This window comes from Eutrigla gurnardus (genome assembly GCF_963514095.1).
Source record: "Eutrigla gurnardus genome assembly, chromosome: 1".
NCBI classification, from domain to species: Eukaryota; Metazoa; Chordata; class Actinopteri; order Perciformes; family Triglidae; genus Eutrigla; species Eutrigla gurnardus.
In genome coordinates, this window is record NC_139915.1 from 5,826,258 (window position 1) to 5,851,327 (window position 25,070).

Here is a 25,070-nt window from a genome sequence, read left to right on the forward strand (position 1 = left end):
CGGTGTCTAACTTGAGTGTGTGCTTCCCTTTAAAACTTGAAGGAGAATGTAATGCAGGAGCGCCGACAGTGTCAAGCAATGGGATGCATATATATTCAGGCCCGTCTGGACATTGGATACTCCTAAAGGAAGGCCGACACAAAGGGCGGATGGCGTGGGCACAGTGTAGTGACGAGTTTGTGTGCAGGCTAGACAACAGGCTTATAGCCTGTTAGGTTACAGTGTTGAGTAGCTACAAGTACTTTACATCCCACCTCTGCCTGAGGGGGTACTTCAGATTCACAACTGAGCGTTTGCTACCCTTTCACACGGAACCGCAGAGGCTGGGGCGGCTGCCGAGCCGTGCCTTTGATTGTTAAATCACATTACGCTTGTGAAACATTATTTAGGGGACTGTTTATTAGCAACGACAAGGGAGTCTTACAGCCTGCGCCGCCGCCGCAAAGTGACGTCCTCCGTTGTTAAGTCACATTATGCTCGTATGAAAAATTATGCAAGTCGTCCAAATAATGGCGGAATATTAATGAGGTGTAATCTGTGACTGCCAGTGAGGACACTGGAACGCACAGTTGAGGAAAGGCTAATTAGAAGAACGTGATAAGTTCTGGTTTGATGGCTCTTCTGGCCCCCGCAGCACTCACAGCATAAATCTTATTTAGCAGCCGTCTCCAGATGCATGCACATCTCTGGCTTTGAACCTACAGCGGTACACGTCGTGCCTACAGTATGTTCAGTCTGCTCTCACACAATACGCCCCATCTGTTACACATGCAAGGTCCTGTTATGTTGTGTCCTTCATGTAAACTGCCAATCCTTCATTATGTAGCTGCCTTGTAATGTGTCAGCAACTACCCGTTTCCTGTTTTATGCGACAAATTAAAACAATGCTGCCGACGGGAAGAAATGTCAAAGACCTACAGCGGAGAGGAAACACGGTGAGCAATATTTATCGTGCAAAACATCACTCACTGGCAGGAGGGGAACCTCCGCCATAGTAACGTAATCCTCATCGAAGGCCTTCAGGTTTAGTAAAAGGACATGGGGGCCTGAATCTTTCATTAAACGAAGGCTTATTTCATTATTTAGAAGGTGTTATTTTCTGCCTCAGTTCACAGGCTAAACGCCAACTGGCAACCCCAAGGCCGATTTAAATGAGTCAGATTCGGGTCCCATCTGCCCTGCTGGATCCGTCACTCTTCCCTGCGAGTGAGTGGGCAGACTGGATAATGCAGTCAACCTGCGAGGTGCAGACTCTCTTCTGCTGTGTCATCTGTCTTCCCGCTAAAGCGTCCCACTCACCTGTGCCAAAGCCGCGGTCTGAGCAACATGCCTCGCAGCCACAGGTAGAAGCTCTTTTAAATTGGAGCAATTTAACTGCTCTATAGTGCACGGCGTTATCAGGGTAAGTGTGTTTTGTAGGCCTCTCACGGAGAAGTGGCCTCTGGAGCAGGTGCAAGATCACTACCTTGTGGAAATACATTTCATTAGGAATATAAGCCCTGGATGTGGGAGCATCGCTCCTGTGAACACTCAGTTATGGAATGACACGGTTGAAGAATGGCAAGTACAATCAACAAACCATATTCACCATATGCTGCCTGCACATTGTTTGTCTGCGTACATGGCGTTTTTTTGGATAAACACACACTGAAAATCTGAATGGTTACTATTAGGGGTGAGTATTCGCAAGAACCTCACGATACGATACGTATCACGATACTTTGGTAACGATACAATACGTATCACGATATCACGATATTGCGATATAAATAAAGATGAAAACACAAGTATCTGTATATGTACATCAGATGATATTGATCAGAGGACAAATTGAGTCAAAACTATTTCATTCAAGCAGGCTCTCCATTTGAGTAATTCCCATGAAATTCTCTGGAATAAATATTGAAATTAAAATGAAAAAGGATAAAGTACTGCATTCACAACACGTCTAAACATTAATCTTTTTTTTTTTTATCGATCTTTGAAATTGAAAAATCGATATTGTATTGGGCGACAAAGTATCGCGATATATCGCCGTATCGATATTTTTACCCACCCCTAGTTACTATGTATTGTAGATGATTACTCTACTCTAAATCGTTAGTGAGATTTCAAAACGAAGCAAGGCGAAAGAGCCCAAGTTCAGGTAAAGAATGAGGTGAATTAGCCGTCGAAGGGTGTTGTGAGTCACAGAGTAGCAGGTGATCTTATTCAAACATGGACTGTCTTCCCCCAGCTGCCAGGGAGACACGTTATTTGCTGCTTCTCATAACCTTTGCAGCGGATACTGGAGTTGCTGCTCTGCAAAAAGTTTTGTTCCCTCGTGTTACTGCACGAACTTGTCTCAACTGGAGTCGGCGTTAAGAATTTAATGCATATTGACAGTATATAACAAAGTGCTTCAGATTCTGAATGAGGATTTTCAAGGGGGAAAAAAAAGAAGTCTCTTTTATGAGCCGTGCAGTGAGCATGGCCTTGTCCTCTCCCAATGACACGAGACACATGCATAATCATGTCATGCACTTCTGTATTTTTGCGCCTCGGGAATGAATGGTTGTAGTTTCATAGACTGCCAAATAGAGAGCATCATTACACACAGCTCTGAGAGCTGAGGGAGCGTTTGAATAATGTAGTTGGTTACATTATTATCGGTTCCATTCATTATTGGCTGCTAGAGTGATTCTGTTGCTATTACAGAGGGATAACACTCTTCTGTATGAAACCCTTCATTTACTGAGCCGTGTGTTGTCTCCGAGGAAGAAACCATTATGTGCGGTGCACAAATCCTTTCTCCACAGAAAGACTTCAGCGTCGTAACAAACAAAAACTGGCTTTTTTCCCCCTTTTTCCTTAATTTTCCAAATGGCTTGGTAAATAAATCTCAGCCGAGGAACGGAGAAGCTTTCATTGCTACTTATCGGGGGATTTGTGTAACATTGGGCGCTAAACAGGAAACAAAGCCAAGGCGAATAAAAGAGCCAGCACAAGGCAATAACGTAACATCTGTTGACATCAGCTCATTAAGTGAAATATGACCAAGGTGTGCGCTTTCGTGAAGAAAAACATTTTTTTTGTGTGCGTGCTCCAATCTGCTAATCTACAGAGCATTTTCATGGCATGATGCGGATCTCTGAATTAAATAGAATATTGGCGCCCACCAGTTTTTTTCCCCTAGTGAGCAATGTGCTCTCCTGTTACAGTGATGCACAAAATAACTTCCCACTTTGCCAGATGTCCTGCTATCTGGAGCCACAAGTTTATTATCCTGTGAAAATCTAAGGGGAATTGCAGATCGTCTGTCATCTATATATATATAGAAATGTTAAAATGAATGTGTAGAGGAGAAAGATGTCTCTACTTTTTTTGTGATTCTTCATCAATAGCTTCCACTGCAAATGAAGCCAGAGCAGGGGGTCAACTACTGGGCAGGGCCCCTGGAGTCAGTATTGTCTTCACTCCATTCAGCTCAAGGTCAATACTGTATGGATGCCTGCACACTGCATGATCAATTATATAAATGGAAGTTTTACAAAAACATTTGTGAAATGCATTCAAGATGGGTGTCAATATTGGCATGAATCACCTGCACATAGCGGTCTGCAGCGAGGTTACAGAATGAAAATGAAATCGTACCATAAATAAAAGATATGTTGTCGTAGGATATAGAAGTAAAACGAAGCCTAAGGCTCAGACAACTAACAATGCAGCACGAGTGGCAACACACTTCACTTTCTGCTCGAGTTTATAGGGATTGAAATTTCAGGCCGTTGAGTTTGGAGGCTTTTATTTGAGGAAATAACATCAGATTAACCCCAATGCCGTTCAATTGTTACACCTTGTTCAGCACTTCCTGTAACGGCACAATAAGGCTCAGTCGTAGCACTAACCGGAGTCAACGAGAAATGATTAGACAGAATTAAAACAAATTGAATTTGTAGCCTAAACGAAGCAATTTGACACACCATTACCTTCGAAACCCAACAGTCTTTTGCTAAAACATACTAGCATACTATACTCTTATGTTTCTTGAAGGCACGGCTGTGACTTTTTAACTGTTTTTTCACACGAATGCAAGCCTCAAAAGCCACATTAATCATCAATATCCAGCTTGGTGCATCATTGGCCTGTTGGGGTTCAAATCTGTATCGGCAACTAGGTCATGACGACGGCTGTTCAGGTTTGGCTTTCAAAGCTTTGCTTAAATCCTGTCTGTGTATTCGTTTCTGGCCTTTACTCCGCAGGTAATCAGAAGAAAAGCAGCAGAAAGAATCAGCACTTTAATTAGAGTAATTAAGAAAGCGCGGGACTGGCGGTGTTTGGGATGCCATGAACCACTAAGCACAGTCCCTGGGTGGTAATTACATGTACACACTCACAGCCTGAGCTTTGTTCAAGGTTTTGCTACAGCGGCGGCCTCGGATTGCATGAGATGGATGTGTGTGTGTGTGCGGGGAGACCTAATTGGCTGTAGGAACAAAAACATGATCTCAAACTGAGATAGTTTTGTAATGTAACATCTTGGGAAATGAACAGGTGTTTGTGATGCTCGTGTTCAAAATTCACAGTGAACCAGTGTGAAGCGTCACTTTGTAGCCCATTGAGGTACTGGCACTTGAGTATTTCCATTTCCCATAAGTCCCATATGTAGTAGTCCACTACATGTATCTGATAGCTTCAGTTACTGAGAAAATTGTGGGAAAATGCATCCGAGGTAATGAAAAACCAGCAAATAATCTTAAATAAGATGATCATAAAGCATAAGGTCTCCCTGCATAATGTGTTATGCTTTAATTTCTAAACCAGGCTCTATTTTATCTTCTATCTCTATCTTCTTTACATAACAGTGAGCTGGATCCAGACAGCTTGTGACGACAACTTGTGACGATATTTACGGTTATCGATAATGGTAATTCAACGTATATTTTACGGATGGAGAGCAGTCTCTCCATCCATCCATCCATCCATTCTCCACCACTGATCCAGGTAGCAGCTGTAGCAGGCTATGCTGCATACTCCAGACGTCCTTCTCCCCAGCAAAAGCATTAATGTGTAACTATGGTAACGCCGTGTATTGGTGGTTGGTTTTTAGTGTTGGCTGTGAGGAAATGAAAGACGCCTTTGTGCAGTCAAAGACAAGTTGTTCCTCTTCACTTTCCTGTAACTTCTACAATATAAGTATTTAGTTATGCTCACAAAAGAACACGTTTGTAAGAGGCCGTCCTCGTCCTTACTATTACAACACTATTTCAGAAGTTCAGAAGATCAGTTTTACACAAGAACTCAGAAATATGCTAACTATTATGAATAAGAAAATTTGAAAGATAGAATATATATATTCTTATTCATAATAGTTAGCATATTTCTGAGTGTTTATTTTTGTTTATTTATTTGCCACTTTAATCTCAGGAAATATCTGTTTTTTTCTCTCATAAATGTCCAACTATTGGAGGATTTTGATTGGATTGTTGCAAAGATGAGATGGATGTCATGATATTATTGGTTAAAGTTGGTTGCTTCTAGCTGAAAAGTACAAAACAAATGGATTTTGATACAAACATCTAAGAATTTTTTTTTTTGTATTTTATGATAACAGTTTTTAGTTTATCTCTGAATATTACCCCTTCCACACATTCCTTAATTATCTTCTTATCGGTTTTACCTTCAGTAACCCTAATACGCCGTCCTGTCTGGTGTGATACTGCTGCCCTGATGCAGCTGCGTCTACCTGAAGAGACACTATTACGAAACAATTTGCATTCTGCCCAACCAGCCTGCCACAACCTGTCACTCAGATAGTTTTTAAAACATGTTTTTTTGAGGGAAGAGGGTTAAAAAGTCCCTTCTTCTTCCTCAATCATGAATAAAAGCTCCGGTAAATATTGACGACACACTTTGTTTATTGCTTTTCCACTGAGTCACAAATGCAGAAGGAAATGTGTTTAACTTTTATTTCCCAGAGAGAAACCAATCCTTCTTTTCCAGCCTCCCTCGCCTGTTTGAGACAATAACTCATTTCATCGGGCTGCTTTGAGACTATACACTGCCGAGACAATTTGACATATAAAAAAGTCTGGACAGGAAAGCGTTAATCGGGAGGCGGTGCTCGTGTCCACATTGATGTAATTAAATGGTTTATTAAAAGCCAAGCTGAGTAATATTCATCCTGCTCATCGGCTGCAAATTTTAGGACTGCTGTCCTCCTATTTTTTCTAGAGGAGGAGGAAAACCACGAGGCGCTGACGGACAGTTTTTGTGAGGATGTAATGAATGTCTAGCTTGTCCTCTGTCAAGGTCAAATTAATTTGGGCAGATTTTACGGCTTGCTAATCTCGTATTCTGCAAAACCAACCTGATTAAAAGATGTTGCTAAGTTACATATAATGAGGATTTCATTAAAAGACGATGAAACAATGAAAATCGGTCTTCTTCTTTGAGCCTAACGGGCCCCTGTGGCTCTGCAGTGTGCTTTAATAGCAGCATTCATGGGACCGTGTTCTTAAATATTACCTTGAGAAATCTCATTAGTTCCCTCTTAATTATCAACACATTGCATCTAGGCGGATGACTCGGGGAAAAGCTGTGATACAGGGAGACGCTGTCAATACTGCAATGGCATGCTGATGGGCACTGAACATGTGAATGGCCCCGACGCATTCTAGATCCTGTAATTAATCATTTACATACTCAGAGTGTCACCTGATAGGTCATCCTGCCCTGCGTTTTCACTGCTTCTCTCATTAAAATGCTAATCTAAACTCCTGACCCAGCCCCGCTGCTGAGGAAGACTATCCTCATAATGACTCTGCCTCTTGCTTTTTCGTGGCCCCCTAAGACCTCCATAACAGGAGGCGCCACGGGCCGAAACGAGGGAACTTTTCCCCACTCAGCAGGAGCATCTACGGAGATATTCATGTATTCCGATCGGCGCTCCCCGGTGCAGCTGTGGAAACGCAGGGCTCATTAACCAAATGTGATTTTTAAAACAGCTATTTCCCCGCGCTTCACCTGGTTCATATACTAGATGGGTGACTGATATTAATTGAGAGGGTGAAGCCTGAGAGATTATGAACTGCTGGAGACTCATCTGCCTGTCACAGTACAATCACAGGCCCGGGACGAGTGCTGAGGCCTCGGATGGAACGATGCAGGAATTATCATCGCGATAAATAAAGTCTCTCGATTTTTCCATCATAGGGCTAATCTAAATATCGTCTCTAGCTGCTGTAATGGTAGAGAAGTGAGAAATAGATACTGATTTAAAAGATAATAATATGTGTTTAGCCTTTATTTATGCAGGGAGATGATTTATGATAAACTTTTTTAAGATTATTTTCACTACAAATGATGCTCACGAAAAAAAAGCTGTCTCGATTTTTTGTTTCTGGACAGAATATAAAGTGATTCCAGTATATTTCAGTGACATTTTTAATTTGGGATTTTTAATCGGATCGATATTTCATCCATTCCAGCGGTCGCATCCTTCCGAGGACGAACCGAACTGTCTCCGTAATGAGACGGTCTGGTCTACAGAGGATTTCCTGTTTGCGTCACCAGCTGTTCCCTCCCCCCAGCCTTTGGTGCTCCCGTTGCATAGCAACCAGCTGCAGTTGACAAGAAAGAGCATAGCAGAGGTATAACTAACGCTATTTGATTATTATGGAGCCAGAGATCATATTTTATTCCTATTATTTTATGTTATGATGTAGGATATTCATCATGATAGATTTCAGACTGAGAGAGTTTATTCTGCCACATCTCCCGCCGCTGAGCCCACCATAGACGCCATATTGATTAAATTCCAATTGTCACAGGCTTGCAATGAATCTTGGGATAAATTGGGCCATAAGGGATCCATCAGTCGGATCCTCTGAATCCGGTAGAAGAAGGACACGTTTCTCGGCTGCATTTGAAGGACTCTTTGAAACAGGACAACCTTGTTGCGCTGTGACGCATGTGGTCTTTGAATGCAGCCTCTGAAGGATGTGGATGCTGAATTGGGACACAGTTACTGTCGTCGGAAAACACCTTACAATCAATATCCTCTATGATAGGCTCATGAACCAGTAGGGCCTAAAACCTTCTGATCCGTCCAGTCAACGATTGAGCTGCAATTGACACTGCTAGCTAATTCTAAGCACTGTAATATTATATTCCATGCAACCTGCCACATATTACACTCAGCTCCCTACTGTATGTTAATAGTATCCCATTTGGCATGAAGGTACCCTAAAGCGCTTTAGCCTCTCGGTCTAAAAACGATTATAAAACACTTCCCCGTAGCTGATGGATATGAACTCCTCTCCATTTGTGATAATGGAGCGGTTATTTTGACTAAGCGCTGCCAGTAAACAGGGCACATAAGAACACACATGAACGGGTGGTTGCACAGCAAGCCATGCATGCATGGCATCACAAGCCGGAGGAAGGCCTCCGTTGACTGGTATGGACACGGCTATATGGACTAAAAATATGCACACGCCTTCTCCTGGCTCGGTGCATGGCAGTGTGATGCTGAAAGCTGCGTTTTAACATAAATCACAAGCTGATTAACATCTATGTGATTGGGTTTGTCGTCGAGATCAGACATCCAGATGTGTAACGTTATACTTGGGGAGCCTTGTAAAGGCTTATTGGCTTTCTAGTGGATGGTTGAGAAGATCAATACCACTCTCACATGCGTCCATTAAATATAAAGCTGCATTCAGCAGCCGGTCGGACTGGAAACAGCTAGCCCCGCTAATTAACACGTCATATCTTGTTTGTTTAAATCGATGCAAAAACCAGAAACGTGAAAACAACTGCTCTCAATTTCTAGGCTGGAGGAACTTCCTGGAGTTTCCTCCGGTTGCCTAGCGACTGGTCTGTCACGTAGCCCCCATCATAAAAGCCTGAATAGTAGTTTCTAGACTTCACTGTTTGTACGGATGGAACAAATGAGTGTAAAGTTGTGGTAATGGTGTAAAGGTGACGGTGGTCAAAAAAACAGTCTTCATAATAATAAAGTAGGAAAATATGTTTCCTGCCAAGCTAACAAGGATACCAACATCATGACCAGCAATGACTGATGAACATGATGATGTGTGACGTTGATTGACAGTGAGAGAGTGATGGCTGTCGCTGATCACTCGGCTTGAGAGGTCTGATAAATGGTCATGTCAAGACTAATCTTCATATTGAATTTCCTGGACATGACGGCAAAGTACAACAATATAAGAGTCAAGAGATTTGTACCCCTGAGTTTTTCTTTGTATGGATTATATAACTGAGTTAATTTAGGGGGCAAATCAGCATATTGATAATTGTTAGCTTAACATGTATTATTTATTTATGTCAGAGAGCCCATCTTCTGCTGGAAAACCAGTCAAATAATCAGATTAGGCGTCCAGATGATCCATATTCTTTGTGATTTTGGTGCACATGTGTATATTTGTATATGTGTGAGATAGAGTAAGATTAATAATGATGAATCGTTAATAACTTAATGATTGCTACTTTTACCCAGACAGCAGGATGGTAATTAATAAATGTCTCTGTATTTCTGTCTCATAAAGCCTCAGCACACACAACACGGTCGTAGCAGACAGCATGAATCAAAAACCTCATTATTTGCCAAGGAATAAATGTTGATGAATTTTAATGACAGTGCTCCAGATTACTGTAACAACATATAGGTATAGGCATGAGCAGTTAATCCCGCCAGATGCACTGTATCATCTCATATGCAAAGCAGAAAACAACAACAGAATCGGAGCAAAACAGTGACGCACGGGAAGAACATACCATCACACGAATGTGGCATCTTAAAATAGAATACAGGGCAGCAGAACATGTGATTGGGAATTAGTGCAAAAGTCATAAAATAATCATGTATAAACTCTTCATGTCTGAAGCTCTCAATTTACTTTTTTTTTGCTCAAGCGAAAGCTCTGCTTTTGTCCGCGGGTTTAAAAATAGCCTTTCATTAATACTGTCCAAGACAATATTAATCACGTCAAACCTCCAACGGAGTGGAGGAGAGCCTGTCGTATCCAGAAAACATATTCTACTGTAACGGCTCTCCGATAACGCCACTCTCCAGCAAACAAATGGCTGCAATAACTCCAGGCCTCAAACACAATGGGTTCTTTCCAGGGAGAGGAATCAAATAAATGGAACAAACTGGCTGGAAGTGATATGTCACTATATTAGATGCCTCTGTGCCAATATTAGATGCTACTATACCCACTATAGCCTCCGGGTCGGGTTTAGACAGTGTTGGGGTTAACTGTGCCCCTGCGTCATATTGAGATACTGCTTTGAACAGACAGTTGAAACAAAAATAGGCCGGGGAAGTACAAAAAAAAAAAGTACAATCTGAAGCGGCCATAAGGTTTAAATCGGGCAGAGTGGATCCAATTAGAAACCTAAGCCAGAGCAGCACAAAAGAAATAATCAATAGTACAGATGTCAAGATAGGCCAAAGCGGATCCAAAAATCCCCTCCATCTCTCATGGAAAGGATGAGTATTTATCATTGTCTCTGTGGCACCGTACTTATCGTCCTCTTAACTTTAGCAGGGCTGATAATGCGGCCGTGATTTATCGCTGGTCAGCAGAGAGGCTACTGATCCCTGAAAGAAGTTCGCGTTTATGCATTATTCAAAACTTTTTCTTTAATCCGTCACTTCGGGATTAGGGGAGGGATGCTTACTTCTTCTTCCAACGGCTCGGGACAAATGTGCTTTCTGCTTTCCACTAAGTTTGACTGTTTCATTGTGTTTGAATCAAAGGGGCCCCGAGGAGGCGCCAGTGAAACCGGGACGTAGCTCCAACAGCAAATGAAGGTGTATGTTTTGCACATAATAAAAGAAAGTCACATCACATAATGCCTCCGGACTGGAAAGCATTGTGTGGATATTATATTTGTCCAAAATTAGAGCCAGTTATCACGGCTAACAGCAAATGCTGACATCTCCTGCCATCCCAGCCATCTTTTCTGATCGTGCCAATAAAGGTAACCAGCTGTAACGAGAGCGAGCCCAATCAATCAGGATGTGTTATGAAAGGCTCATCAGTCGCCGGTGAGCGTCCACCGAGCCGCGGCGGAGCGAGAGGCGCCATGTGTTAATGAGGTAAGTAATTAACGAGGGGGATATTGAGCCTGCTGACCCGGCTGGCCCCGTTGAGCAGGGGGGCCAGGGAGAGACGGACCATTGGGTCAAATTAGGTGGAGACGATTCATTAGATGAGCACATTCTTCACACTCCCTTGGCCCGACATCTCTCTCTGACCTGCACAGAGTGAGACTTGTTGTTTTTAGGGTAACCATGTGGGTTCTTTTCTGGCAAGAGACGGCCCAGAAATAACAACAATAAATATTGAGTTCAATCTGGAGGACTTGCACTTTCAGCCACTTGGATGTGTGTATAAGGGATAGGACGATGAAGGATTTTATCGTAGATCGCGATAAAAAACACCTTCATGTAGACACAGAAAATGTGTCATTGATCACGGCTGAAATAACCTCTATTGCAGCATTGTACATGTTGTGAAGTCCCAGATACACAAACTAATAAAAAGGCTTTCGTGACGTCACCCAGTGGTGCTCAATTTCACTGAGCTGTATTCACTGTGAATAGGAAGCCACACATCAGCTGGTTTATTACAGCGGAATGAGCCCCAAATCAACAATTCTGTTGTGATTTAAGAGCAATGAATGGATAAAAAGGATGCTGGAATAACGGTATCATGATGACAATTTGTTAAAAGTCTGAATGGTTTGTTAGGTCTGTCTGTAAGACAACAAGCAAAGAACTTTTAAAATGCTTGTTTTCTGAATGGAGTTCTAGGCTATGCTAACAATGTAGCTGCTCCATCAACACGTCATCAAGATGTAATTACAGCTGTTGGGATCTTTGCAAGGACTAATTGTGAAGAAAATGAAACATGGAATGGAGATACATCAATATGGCTACTTTTGAAATAGTTTTTGAGTCCATTTAGTCGAAAGCGACACCCAGGACGAACAATATTTACCTTACGTATTCGACTGGTAACCGTCATACAGGTTGTTGACATAACCATGCAGTTGTTTGATAAAGGCCGGAGGTTGGTCTATAGCTGAGAGTGATGGGTGTTCACTCGTTCATTAACGGGGCAATAACAGCAGGCTTGAGAGAAGCCGGTCAACACCAGACTGCAGGGAGGCATTAATGATATGCAGAAGATCAGAAGAGAAAGAGACATTTAAACGGTGTTTTGGGAATTACGGACAAGAGAACAGGTGGACCATTCAAGCTGCTGAATCACCTCGAGTTAACCGGTGAAAAATTACACACATTAACCCGGACGGCGTGCTGATGTGAAAGGACAGAAGGGTTAGATAGGCTTTTATTAAATTTAAAATCATTATCTCTGATGCTGGAAGTTTTTTTCTTGGAAGCGATTTCACTTCTGCCTGAAGAGAGGACTTCGGCAGGTGTTGATCTGGTGGGATTCATCGCTTTATCAATTGTGGAGAACAAAAAGTAAGCGTTGTTTTTATTGATTTATTATGTTCAGTCTGATAGCAGGATCTTTAAGTCATTTGAACAATGCAACAGCGATTTGAAATGCCAACATTGAACGTTTAAGTAGTCGGTATCGAGAATCATCAATCAATGTGAAAGTTTGAGGCTTCAAAACCAATGTGTGATGTCACTGTGACTATGTCCACTTCTCAGATACAGTGAATGATTTATTGGCACATGGGATGTCATTAACAAGGAAGGTTTAGTTAATTCAAGGCAGTTTCTGAGAGTTTTAATCACCTACTGCAGAGCCCTCCTGTCCTGGCCGTTCACTTCTAATCAGGATGGAAAAGCAATCCGACTGATGCTTAGAGTCAAAAGATTCTGATTTATGAAGCCAGCGGGGCCCCTCGAGGGGACCAGCGCCACCCCGCCGTGTCCATGCAAGATAACTGGAATGGTGTTTTTGCCGTAAGTGGAAAGGATTATACACAATTAGCAAATCATGAGTCGCGACATGGTAATTCATGTAATCACTGAAACCTAAACAGTAATTAGCAGAACTGCTCGTCGTGGGCAAGAATAACAGTGTTTCAACGTGTTATCAGCCAAGTGTGTTCGACAGGCAGCGACTCAGCAACTCCATCCTCTCTGGGCCAAACGGTAGACAAGAGCAGAAGACAGATTTTCTCCCGGTATTCAGGGTTTTTGGCATGGCTCTGAAACCGAGAAGCCAGACAATGAAGAGATTGATCCTCTGCTGCAGATAACGCCGTCTCCCCGCGGACCTTGACATATAGGATGAGGGAAGGCTCAATATTATAAAGCGCTGTATTGTTCAGGTGGCACCTGAGTGAGGTGATGAAATACCTTTTGCTTTTGATGAGTTCTCAGCAACGCATTCATCAAGTGACTTTAGCGATCGTTTGCGCACCACAAGGACGGGATTTGTATTTCTTTAATTAATGGAGCCTTTTGCCTCACTTGCGATGCAACGTATGATGTCGTTTCAAGCATAAATAAACCATTTATTCTCTAAACTGGCAAAATGTCAGCAGATTTATCCTGAGAATAACTTTGACAAATAACGCCACCATTACTTCAGGCATTTTGCTTCCTGAAGGTAATTACGAAGCCCTCTTTGCATATCTTATCCCACGGTCATAACCTGCATTACCGAACGGCACCGTCCTCCCAATCGAGAGTAAACAGTGGAGCCTTCCTACTCGGCTGTTCATATTTGAACTTGGCAGTCATCGCTCCGATGTGGTGATTGGCACAGATTCAGTCCAAACATGACAGGGGCCGTGCTGAAGGGGAGCCAGATAAAACCTCTTTTAACCCATTTGCCAAGTTATTGCTGTGCAGGAAAAAAAAAACTCCTGTCTTTATTGACAGATCTTCTTCAAATATGAGAGAATATAAATTAGGCAATCTATAATGGCATCTGGCAGCTACCTATTTTACCGCACCTGCAAGTGGCAGTCTGTAAGATTTGAGATGCGTTGCTTCTAGCGACCCCTTTGGCGGTAGATGGAACTGCAGGCGGGCCTCTGAGACCTCATCTCCCTCACCGAACAGTGTCGACTGTCTCTCCTCTGCGTGATGCCTTCAAATGCTCCACACTAAAAGGAGGTCTGTCACTTTGCTTCTTGATGACTTGCCACTTTTTTTTTTTCTTTTCTTTTCTTGGGTCTGGAAGTTGAATGGTCTTCTTGTTCCTCCATTGTGAGTCAGCACTAATGTACCTGGGTGACGGTCAAACACTTTAGACTAGAGGGAGCCTGACTCAGCAGTTGGAAGTTTACGTTTTCTGATTACAACTAAACGCAGCATACACTACTGTGAGTAGCTCCACCTGGGCAGACCAACCGCTGCTGACTGACGTAGAAAGCCTCACTCATTTTGCGCGGGAATGACGCCACAGACCTGGAGATCCTATTCCTGGGCAAAGCAGCAAGTACAAGCCCTTTCATTAGTAGTTAATATGATCAATCACCATTTTAACTCACTATGTGATGGATAGTAACTTAAAATACAATTTAATAGATGAAAATGTTACGCACTGGGCCATAAGATCTGAATAATCTTTAAATGTGTTTGCATGTGTGTGTGTGTATGCATGCTTTAATCTTACTGCCAGTGTAGTAATGAAGAATATTCTTAGCCTCTGCTAAAAAAAAAAGAAAGACAAGAAAAAGTAATCACCACAGTGGAAATCTATGAATAGCAAAGTGTGAATACCCACATCCTCTCCCAAATGTATGGCACCAGTAAATTGTTAGTCAGGAAAAAATGCATTAACACCTCTGTGCTGACACCAAGGGAATTAAAGCACCCCCCCCTCACCCCCCACCCACGCTCCAACTATTTCTGGTTAAGGTGGATAATCCACACTTTGGCTGCACATCCAATCAGAGGTTGGAATCTAAAAAACAACAACAAAAAACCCATCATGATTAAAGACAATGTTGTTCCTCAATTTGGTGACACTTTCAGTTATTAGCAGTCATCGCTCGCACCAGTGTCCCAGCGCTGGTGCTTTGATGGTTCTGGGCTGACAAACAAGCTTGTGTGATACTGTGACTACAAATAGAAGTTTAACTGCAGACTCGTTTCATGCGGTGGGATACCTGTTTGCTGCGACTGTCTGTTGATGCAAGCAAATGATTCAAATTTAATTATGAAAATGATTCCTGCTGGCATTTCTTTTTCTACACTAACACATTTATGGTTATTTGATAAAGCCTTGAAACATATGTTGATATTTGAATATCACAACGTTCCCCTTAATGTTCAAGCTGCTGGCTCAACATGATCGTGTGTTCTCTAAATAATAATCATCAGCGACACGTCTGTATGGAGTTGAGATGTGCCGATATAGGATGTCATCGTGCATCACGATTTAAAAAATACGTTAATCGTGGGGAATTTCCTTTATCGTGATAACCGGCTGTCTAGCTGCTGCAAGGTTGAGAAGTGAAAAATAGAGGCTGATTTAAAAAATACAGCATGCAAAAATGTATTATTTTTAATTGTATTTATTTATGCAGGGAGACCATTTGATTAATGATCATGATTTTAAGATTATTTAATTGTTTTTTCACTAAAAGCGGTGTTTACTAAAAAACGTGTCCATGAGGCAATTAAAAATATTTGTTTCCTAACTAAATGTTAATTGTTGTGGGATGTTTTAAACATATTTTGATGATTTGATGATAATTTTGGCCAGGGTAATCGTGACATGAAATGTTCATACCGTTCCACGCAGAACTGATATTTTACAGATGTGTACCAGAACTCATCTAAAAACATTTGTGAAAGTGTTTCGGGTTGAGCTGCTGAACCGAAAGAGCCAAATATGTGGCGAATACATCCAACAATTGAATATAATTTTAGTACAATGCACCGGGCCTGATGTTTGTTCACTAATCCCTCCACACAGCCTTTGATCGTGTGTCATCGGTATATTTGTCAGCGTGGTGGCGAGCTCCTCCCAGGGCGTTGCAGTGGAAGTGATGGTGGCAGAAGCTAGGTGTCCAGATGGAGCAGCTGTCGGGGTTTTCCTGAGCTCCGTCGCTCTGATGCCACAAATGAAGCTGATGATGCCTTTGAACTTTACACAGTCAACACACCCCCCTTGTTCCAGCTCTGCACAGTGCCACTCCGTCAAACCCCCGTGTGCTCCCCCGCAAACACTTCCAACGTCAGGATCTGCCTTCCTCCCCACCACATCTTCCTGTTTCAAGATGAGAAGGACCCGGCTCGCACCAGGAGGCGTCGCACGGCAGGCCTCTTTCCTCAAACATGGCACGCTCGTCTCCGTGCAGAGATGGCCTAAAACTGACACCGACAACGGGAGCCTCGTAAATCTTTATAGCGGCTTGAGAGTTACCCCTCCTCTACCCTGGCTTGTCTGCTAGGTGGCACGCTCTCGAGAGTGCTACTCAACATCTTGGTGGTGCGGCGCCGTTATCAAAGCACAAGATTGAGCACGTGGCGGGGAGAGGATGAAAGGCAAACAGGGCATGTGTTTGAATATAACCCTTGTGAAGGCATTTAGAGAATTAACAGCTTAGGCAGCTCTGAAATCTCCTCTGTATATTCCCGACACCTGTACCCGTGACCCTGCATGGCGCAGAGCAGCTCAGGCTGTTAGCGCTGAGTGTTTGTGCCCTCAGCTGGCTGTCAGCACAGAGACAATGTATGTATGCACCCGCGAGGGCCGGTCGCTTGTGAATAGCTGGACTTTACCTGCGTGGTAGAAGAAAAGCCTATTTATTATTGTCAGCGTTTTTATTGCAGTGAAAGCTGTCTTGTTCTGAAGATATTAAACACACACAAAAGGGCAATGGGAAGGTATGATCGAGGCGATGCCCCAATTCTGTCAAAATTTTCCCTCACTGAGTCTTCTTTCTATTTTCCGTGCTGCTTTGTTGCCTGGCTCGCCTGTAAGAATCAATCAGCTTTTTACACCTGGGTCATGATGGCCGCCACTAGCCTGGGTGTTACTGTGGGACGACAGAGGGAGGACGGACTTATCTTCTCCAGCTAGCTGACAGAAATCACTCACAGAAGCGGAGGTAATTAGCTCGATAATAAATAATGCAGATGGAACAATTAGAAGTTCTCTTGCACGATTTTCACAAAACAAGGTATGCATAAATTAAAAGAACTACAAGTGCATGGGTTGTGAAATATGGTCACAGACATAAATTGTCCACATTTCCTGCGAGTCAGCATAGTTCAGTTTCTCAGACTTTGAGAGAAAATAACTTTTTTTTTCATGATGACAATGAAATTCAGAAGCGTCTTTGCTAAAAGTGCTTGTTCGACCCTGAAACGTTTATCCGTACACTGTTAGCAACATACGTAAGTGCAACAATGAAACAGTTACACAAGTAAATGGCACATTGGCATATACCTAAGGTGGAACTAACTACTCGTAATGCTATTATCTTTAATTCTATGAATCTTCGTATTTTCAATTTCATATTGTGGCAATGCTACGAGGGAAAAGGAGCCAACAACGCCACCTAGGGGAATTTCACCCCCAGGAATTCTAAATATATAGCTAAGCTTCTATAATACCAAAGGACACACAGGTTTTATTATTAAATATTGTTTTTCTTTTCTTTAGCAAAACAAAAGCAATACAGGTTCCCAATAAAATCAATGAACAGGACAATTAATATTACACAATCTGGAATAGGGCCGCTTTAAAGCGTTGCTTAAGTTGTCGATAAAGTGCTAGGTGCAGGGCTGGGGGCTCACCGGGCAGAGATGACTTGCTGAAGGAGAGGGGAAGGGTCCTTATGCTACACCACACGTGAAAACCACACAAATTGTTCACCACAAAGTGCACTACTGTACAGGAAAGTGAGGGGAACCGCCACCACCGGAATCAGCCAGTCTCTCGCACCATTGTCACCGCCAGCATCATATCAATAAGTTCACCTTTCATCATCAGGAGCATACTTTTTGATGGCAAAAATCTATTTCTATTCCAGCATTAAACTGTGCCTTCGGCCAGAGCCAGAATGCACCTAATTGCATTGATGAGTTTGCATGCCTGTTTGTGTAAATCAAGGAAACTTTCCAGTCAAAGAAGACATGGCAGCACGGAGTAAAACAGCCTGAAGGGGACGTGTAGGGGGAAAACAAAAGTGATTTCCTCCATACTCGTGAGCAGAATTCTTATTCTTAGTTAAGGGTCAAGAGCTTTGACCTGGCTCCGGTCATGGTGAAAGATCCAAATGTCTCCAGTAGCAAAATGACAAAGATTAACTGTCCCTTGGAGCTTGAAGGCTCATAATTAATGCTGCCTCACTTCCCTCTGTGCCTCTGCTGGGAGGAGGATTGACACTCAATTGATAGAGTTGCCATTTAAGGGTCAGTCGCACCATGATGGGACAGACAGTGGCAGGCACGTATTTGTCAGGCTTAAGCCTACATCGATCTGTTAGAGGAATCTGTAATTTTCCACAGTGTCACAAAAAAGGGAAAGGCGCTTGTTATCTTTTCGCCAGGAGCTAGACACTGGGAGAAAAAAAGGCAAATATTTCACACTGTGCTGCATTTTGGTTTTAAATAAATAACTGAAGTCGTATTGGCGAGAACGAAGATGTTTTCTCTGTTGTTCTTTCCTTTTTACCAGTTACCAACAATAAATAGACGCAGCAGGCTTTGGCAGGTCTTCGGTGGAGCCTCAAGTTATTTGAGCGTGGTGTTGGTTCTGCTGGCTGTAGGCTGAGGGAAACATGCTGAGTGGTACCAAATCACTGTGTGGAGTACAGTGCGGTAAACAGCCTTAGAAAAAGGGCGGCTTTGAAAGACTCCCTCCTACCTCTGAGTGGGCTCTGCAAATCCCTCTATTGAAGTGGGCTTATTTCTTAACAGCGCTCCTACCATTTTGTATGGATCCTCCGGAATCCTCTTTGCACATAAACACCCACAATGAAGTCGGCAAAAAAAAAAAAAGGCAAATGTGATATCATGAAATATAGTCTGATTCATAATCAATAGACAGGGGCGTGAGCGGTGGGGACTGTCTGAAGATACGGGCCCGATGAGAGGTGAGTGTATCAGTTCCAGCAGAGGTAGACAAGAATCCTCCACCGTGATGCAGCCGCGTTTATAAGAGGAAGACAGTCCTACTGTATATATGGGGGTTAAGTCCTTTGGCCTGTGCCTTCGCTAAGCCAGCTCTCATGAAACAAGCAGTGCTGTGTTTTATGTTCGAGGAAGACGGCTGAAAGACTTTCCGAGATATGGGGAAATAAATGCGGGGGGGATCTATGTCTAATTCTCTTTCGTGCCAACCCCTGAGAACATTGGAAATTGGTAGTGAATAGCTCAATTTGTATTGATGTAATTTAATGGCCTGTACCTGTTATGGGCTCAATCTAATGCAATAAAACACAATGAACAAAAAAAATGCTCTGACTCCGTGAAAACAGGCTGCAAACTGGCTGGCAGCTGCCTGAAAGCTTTTCAATTTTCTGTGAAAGCCGCGTTAAAGGCACTCGCATACACGGGAAGAGTGGGGGAAAATAAGCAAGAAAAAGAAAAGCAAAACCTCCAGATAAATTTCTCCATTTCCCTTTACCTCGGAAATGTCAGGCATACTCAAGTAATGAAGACAGTGTTATAGAGGTTCATTTATGTGTCAAGTGTAATATAAAAACATTGCATCCTTTCAGGAACGCAGGCTGTCAGTGGAGATATAAGCCCTCGTTTTTCATTTGGTAAGAGTCTCGTCATCGCAGACATGGTCAGCGTCTGACAGCCGTAATAGAGTCAGAAACGAGGTTGAGGTTGTTGTGCTGCGGTACATCCCGATGAGTGACATTAATGGCCTCTTATTGGCATTGCTGAAAGCCATTAGCTAGAGAGGACAAAGCTTCGGAGGTGACACGAGGTGAGAAGATGTACCGTGCCGTGTAAAGGCTGGGATCTGAAGTGAACGTGCCCCACTGGGTAGGCTGGCTCCATATGCCGCGGAAAGTAAATCATACAATATGTTACTTGATTGCAAAGTTGTACCTGGCATATTTTACGGGAGACTCCTGCTAATGTCTTTTGTGTGCTTGTCAGAAAGGAAACCGATGACCAGCAGAGACAGGGAAGGGAGAAAAATGGCACTGATTACAAATTGATGCGAGAGATTAGATCAAGTGTTGAGTACTATGGTTATAGCGGCAGAGCGGCACCCCGATCAGCGACCTTACTGGATCTGGATCCATCTGGATTCTGGTGTGAAGCTGTGAACAAAGTTAGCTTCATAATTCAAGGTCAACTTTGCAGTGAAGTGAAGTGTTGAAATAATCTTAATAGCTAATCGCATTGACGCCGTGGTAGCGACTGACATCCCCATCCGTTTGACACGTTTCATATCAGAAGTGGAGGAAGTCAACTTGTTGTCACCCCCCTGGTTTGTGGACTGCCATTGTGAAGCCTCGAGCTCTGCATTACATATCCTGATCATGTGTCCCATTAACATAAATCAGTTAATACAAGCATGATACATGTATGCACTTGGCCAAGTGTGATTCACGATAAATATGGCACTTTAACCTTCTGGAATCTGGATGATCTTAAATCATAACGTCTCCTTATCATATCTGTATAGATTAAAGAAAATACATTTTAAAAAAGTACTTTTTTCCACTTGTCTACCATGATAGCAACAAGACAGCTTTTTCATAAAATTTGTAACGATGTTTATGATTTCCCCGATAACGGAAATTCACCGCAATAAAATCGGATATTTTTCCATCCCTAGTCACATACATTACAGTGGTGTCTATTTTCCTGAATACCATAATTCCTTTTTACATAGAGCGAAACATCCATTTGGCATCTGCACAACACGATGAAATCTCAGCAGTGCTTTTTATATTTAAGGAGAAGAGGGTGCTACATATGTCCCCTGTTTTTTGAAGGGATTTAAACTGGAGAATTGACAGAATGTTCCCATCAGTGTGCTTTCAGAATAAAAGCATTGTTGCACTGTCAATCTACCTCCGGATGCATGAATGCATAAAAAAGAAAGAAAGAATAATCAAACAAGACATAGAACAGGATCTTCGGTCTACATCATTTCCTCTCTTCATCCCCCTGGTTTCACTTACATCAGCCACAGACACAGTCATTACCAGACCAGTAACCCAGCCACGAGGCAGGAAATTGACTTTTTTTTTTTTTTTTTTTTCAAGGCCAATCTCACAGTTTCTGATATTTTCCAACCACTGTTGAGGTCTGATCAGTCAAAGTGGATTACACCTCAAGGCAAGCGATGTTCCTGGTACTTTAAACAAAATGGAAGCCTTCACACCACTGATCACTAACTAGGTCATTTCCCAATCAACAAACCATTCATTGTTTTGTGATGGTGTATCTATATTAGGACGTGTCTGCCACTATGGTCCAGACAGACACATTCATTGTCCCCAGATGGTAAATTCTACTGACTTGATTTTTCCACATTTTATGTCCTTGACAATATTTTGAAAACTACCGGAAGGGCTTCTCTTAAATTTGGTGCAGACATTCATGATCTCCAGTGGAATGATTTGCAATACATTTGAACTCCCTGACGTTTACATTTCTCAACATTTCATTTTATGGCCAAATACTTGCAAACTTTGAGACATTTCTGTCCTTTGTGTCTTATTGAACACGAGCAAATGATTGCATGCTTGCAACATAATAACTTAGCATTCTTGTGAGCATGTTTACCTTTGTATTTCACTCTAGCTACAGTGGCCGGAATGTTTATTTTTTGATGACAATTAAATCCATAAAAGATTCTATGTTCTGTAGAGCCAACTATAAAACTTTATTCGGTCGTCTTTCGTGATTTGACCATTTTCCGTTAGTACTTCTGGGCCCCAAACAAGCCTGCAAGGAGTGACTCCGGGGTATCCAAAATAGCACCAGGTCAAAGTCATTCCTCTCTCACTTGGCTGCACGGAAAACAACTTAGAGTATCTATTTCATATCATATGACTGGTGTTTCGGGATCAATAGCCCCAAGTCCACAAGGGAAAACCCTCTGGCTCTGGTCTGAAATCAAATTGTAAACAGTCTGAAATAGCTCCTGTGTGACAAATTCCCTTTCTCTGCCATAACTACTGAGATTGTAAGTGCCTCTTTGTATGGACCAGAAAATTGGATTCTTTACCCCATTAGAGACACAACCCTCATGCACATAAAAAAAAAAAACACCTTGTCATTATTAATAGCTAATATGATCAAACATTGCCCGGCATGTTTTAATAGTCATCTGTTGGGTGATGTGAAAGCAGTGTTAACTTTTGGGAGAAAAAAAAAACAGAGTGGGGTTGAGGAGACGGAGAGATACGGTAGGTAGGTGCTGGGAATTAGTTCTATTGCAATCCCCTTGTTAGAGGCTGGACAATGCCCAGCTTGGATTGATTCGCTGGCTGCAGTTTGGTGACAGCTCCCATATCGCAGCCTCACTGAAGTGTGCATTAGAAGTTAGTGTTGGCAGCAATATGGCTTTTACATATAACAATATGTGGCCCGACAGAATGGAAAGGCTCAGGAGACAGGTTGACAGAGGGGATCCTCCCATCACTTGTCAGCATTGTCAGGGGCAATGGCTCATTATCCCCAGTCTATTGGCTTCTATTCATGTCATTTATCATTCCCATCACCTTTTTGGCCCACATCAGAGAGAGAAAGAGACGGAGTCTGGAGGGGATATATGTGTATAAATATGTCGCGAAATTGGCTCTCTGTGGTTCCCTTTGCCGTTGCCGACCTCTTTGTTTGGTGGCAGACTGAGGTGGCTTTTGTGCGTTTGCCAGCCGGGCCACGGCTCTCTCCATCAACGGCGCGCCATTCAGGAGATAAGCATCAGCTGGCAGCCCACTCCACTGACACCGCCACTTCCTAGCCGGAGTCAGCAGATTACATTTCAGAAGTTGACAGCTTGTTATCACTGTGGATAGCAGGAGGGCTTAATCTTTTGTTCTTTTCTGTTCGGGGGTAAAGCTGAGGAGTCGTCAGCTCAGGCCACTGATTCTGCCGACTTCCCTCCTCGTGCCCTCTGCAGTGACACGCGTGGTGAATGGGCCACTCTCTCCTCTGCTCTTTTCATCTCCCTCTAAGAGTGCTTGCACTTTGTAGAGGGATTACAGTGATGGAAGCCTCAGCGGTGCACAATGATATCCATTCAACATGTCTCTCTGGCAGAAAGGGGATGGGTTCAAGTCTCATTTGATAATGGGTATGCTGGCTGGAGTCTGGAGGGACGGATCGGAGCTCCTAAGGCCCGACTCGTCCTTTGGGCACAATCGTGTAGAATCCCTCTCAGAATAATGCCAGTGATCCATAATGGGGGCGGAGAACTGATATTGTTTAAATGAAAGCTTTTTCGACGCAGCTGCAGTGACATCCTGCTCCTGAGAAACAAACTGTATGGAGGAGTGTGGAGGTGGATGTTTTATCTGAAGCCACAAGGTCCCGGAGGCCAAGGTTTCCACAAAGAAAGCCTGAAATTTCTTATGTTACGTTTGGTCCTCAGTGTTGCAGCTGGTCGCGGGGCTGCCTTTTGTCCGAGCTCTTCTATTCGCGGCACAGTGGATCGACTTCATTACGGGGAGCTCGAATCCTTCATTGCGGAAATCTGAATGCCACTCGTCTGTGAATGGATAATTCAATAAAGCGGAACACAGATGTGCAGATAGGCACCGATGCAAGTCATCACTGTGTTTAAAGGAGTCCACTAGAGTGTAGAAGAGGTGTATATGTTTTAATAGCAGATTTGAGCCAGGGGAGTATCACTGTTACGTCTGAGAGAGAGTCGCTTAATACTCATGGATATTAATTCACCAGTAATAAAATACAGAGATTTGTTTGGCGGACAAAAATCTCCCCATCCTGCGTGGATGACAACCTTGGACATTGGCATTCATTATCACTGCTTTTGCTTTTGAAGCCTCCTTGGTGAGAACTGTGGTTATATAACCTCCCTCCTCCCACGCTCTCTTCGTATGTCTCTTCCTGTCTGTGGCGTTCGCAGCATCTGGAGCCTACTGGAAGATGGCTAGGCAGCTCAAACTTACACGCTTTTATTTTTTTCTCCCTTAGTTCGGAATACTTACCACCAGACATTTTGCTTTTCTGATGTGTTTGCAGTGGCGAAGACAAGCTTTCTGAACAGAACACTATGTTTGATATGAACAGACTCATACGGAGGCAGTAGTACTAGAAAAATCCTACTGTACAGCTTATGCAATGCATCAGAGCTGCCGGGTGAAATGAATTCTACACACAGTGTCTTTCTGTCAGAGTACTGACAGGCTGAGCAGAGCAGATAATATCTCCAGCAACTTTAAAGTAAGCTGAAATGTTACTTCAAACATTTCGGCCTGCGGAGGCGACCAGTTTGTTTCCACACTTCCAGAAACTCCAGTAAAGTTTCTTTCACTGAGACTGCATATTGATAGAGGACAGGTCTTTTGTCACAAATTAAATCAAGACTTTAATTTTTTGTTTGTCACTTTTCAGCAGCAGATTAGACGATATTAACAGATATTTGAAAATGAAGATTAAGATAAGCAAAAACAGGATTCAGCAATGTGATTAAAAAAAAAGATTCCAGTACATTGTATCACTGCAGACTCGGGCTGGGGAGATTCATCTACGTAATCATCATCAACGGCAAAAAAGGTTGATTTGCATATCGTGTGTCGCCGCGTTACAACAGGTGGCTGCGCCCGATGAAAGTTATGGTAACGTTGAGTTATTTAACGTTGGATTTAAAGCCATTTTATTGCAGGCATTTGATAAAAGTCAGGTTACATTTGAGAAAATGATTGAGAAAAATATTGAAAGATTAGTCAGACATTTATTTTTTTAATTTGGGGTGAATTAGTTATATATATTATTAAGGGATTTGAAAAAAGAATGCTTTGAATAATTCACTTAATTAGATGAATCGATAAAAAATCTTGGTTCTGATCAGCCTACCCGAGACTTTATCTAACCCTTCCAATAAAACCAATTACATTTAGTGCATTGCTTATTCCGGCAGTGTGATTCACACCTAATA

At 42.7% G+C, this 25,070-nt stretch overlaps 1 protein-coding gene across 1 annotated transcript in view; it reads right to left on the reverse strand.

Annotated features, from left to right (window-relative positions):
• The window catches only part of chst8 (carbohydrate (N-acetylgalactosamine 4-0) sulfotransferase 8), a 173,082-nt gene that overhangs the window by 97,007 nt on the left and 51,005 nt on the right, over positions 1-25,070 (reverse strand). The window lies entirely within an intron of this gene.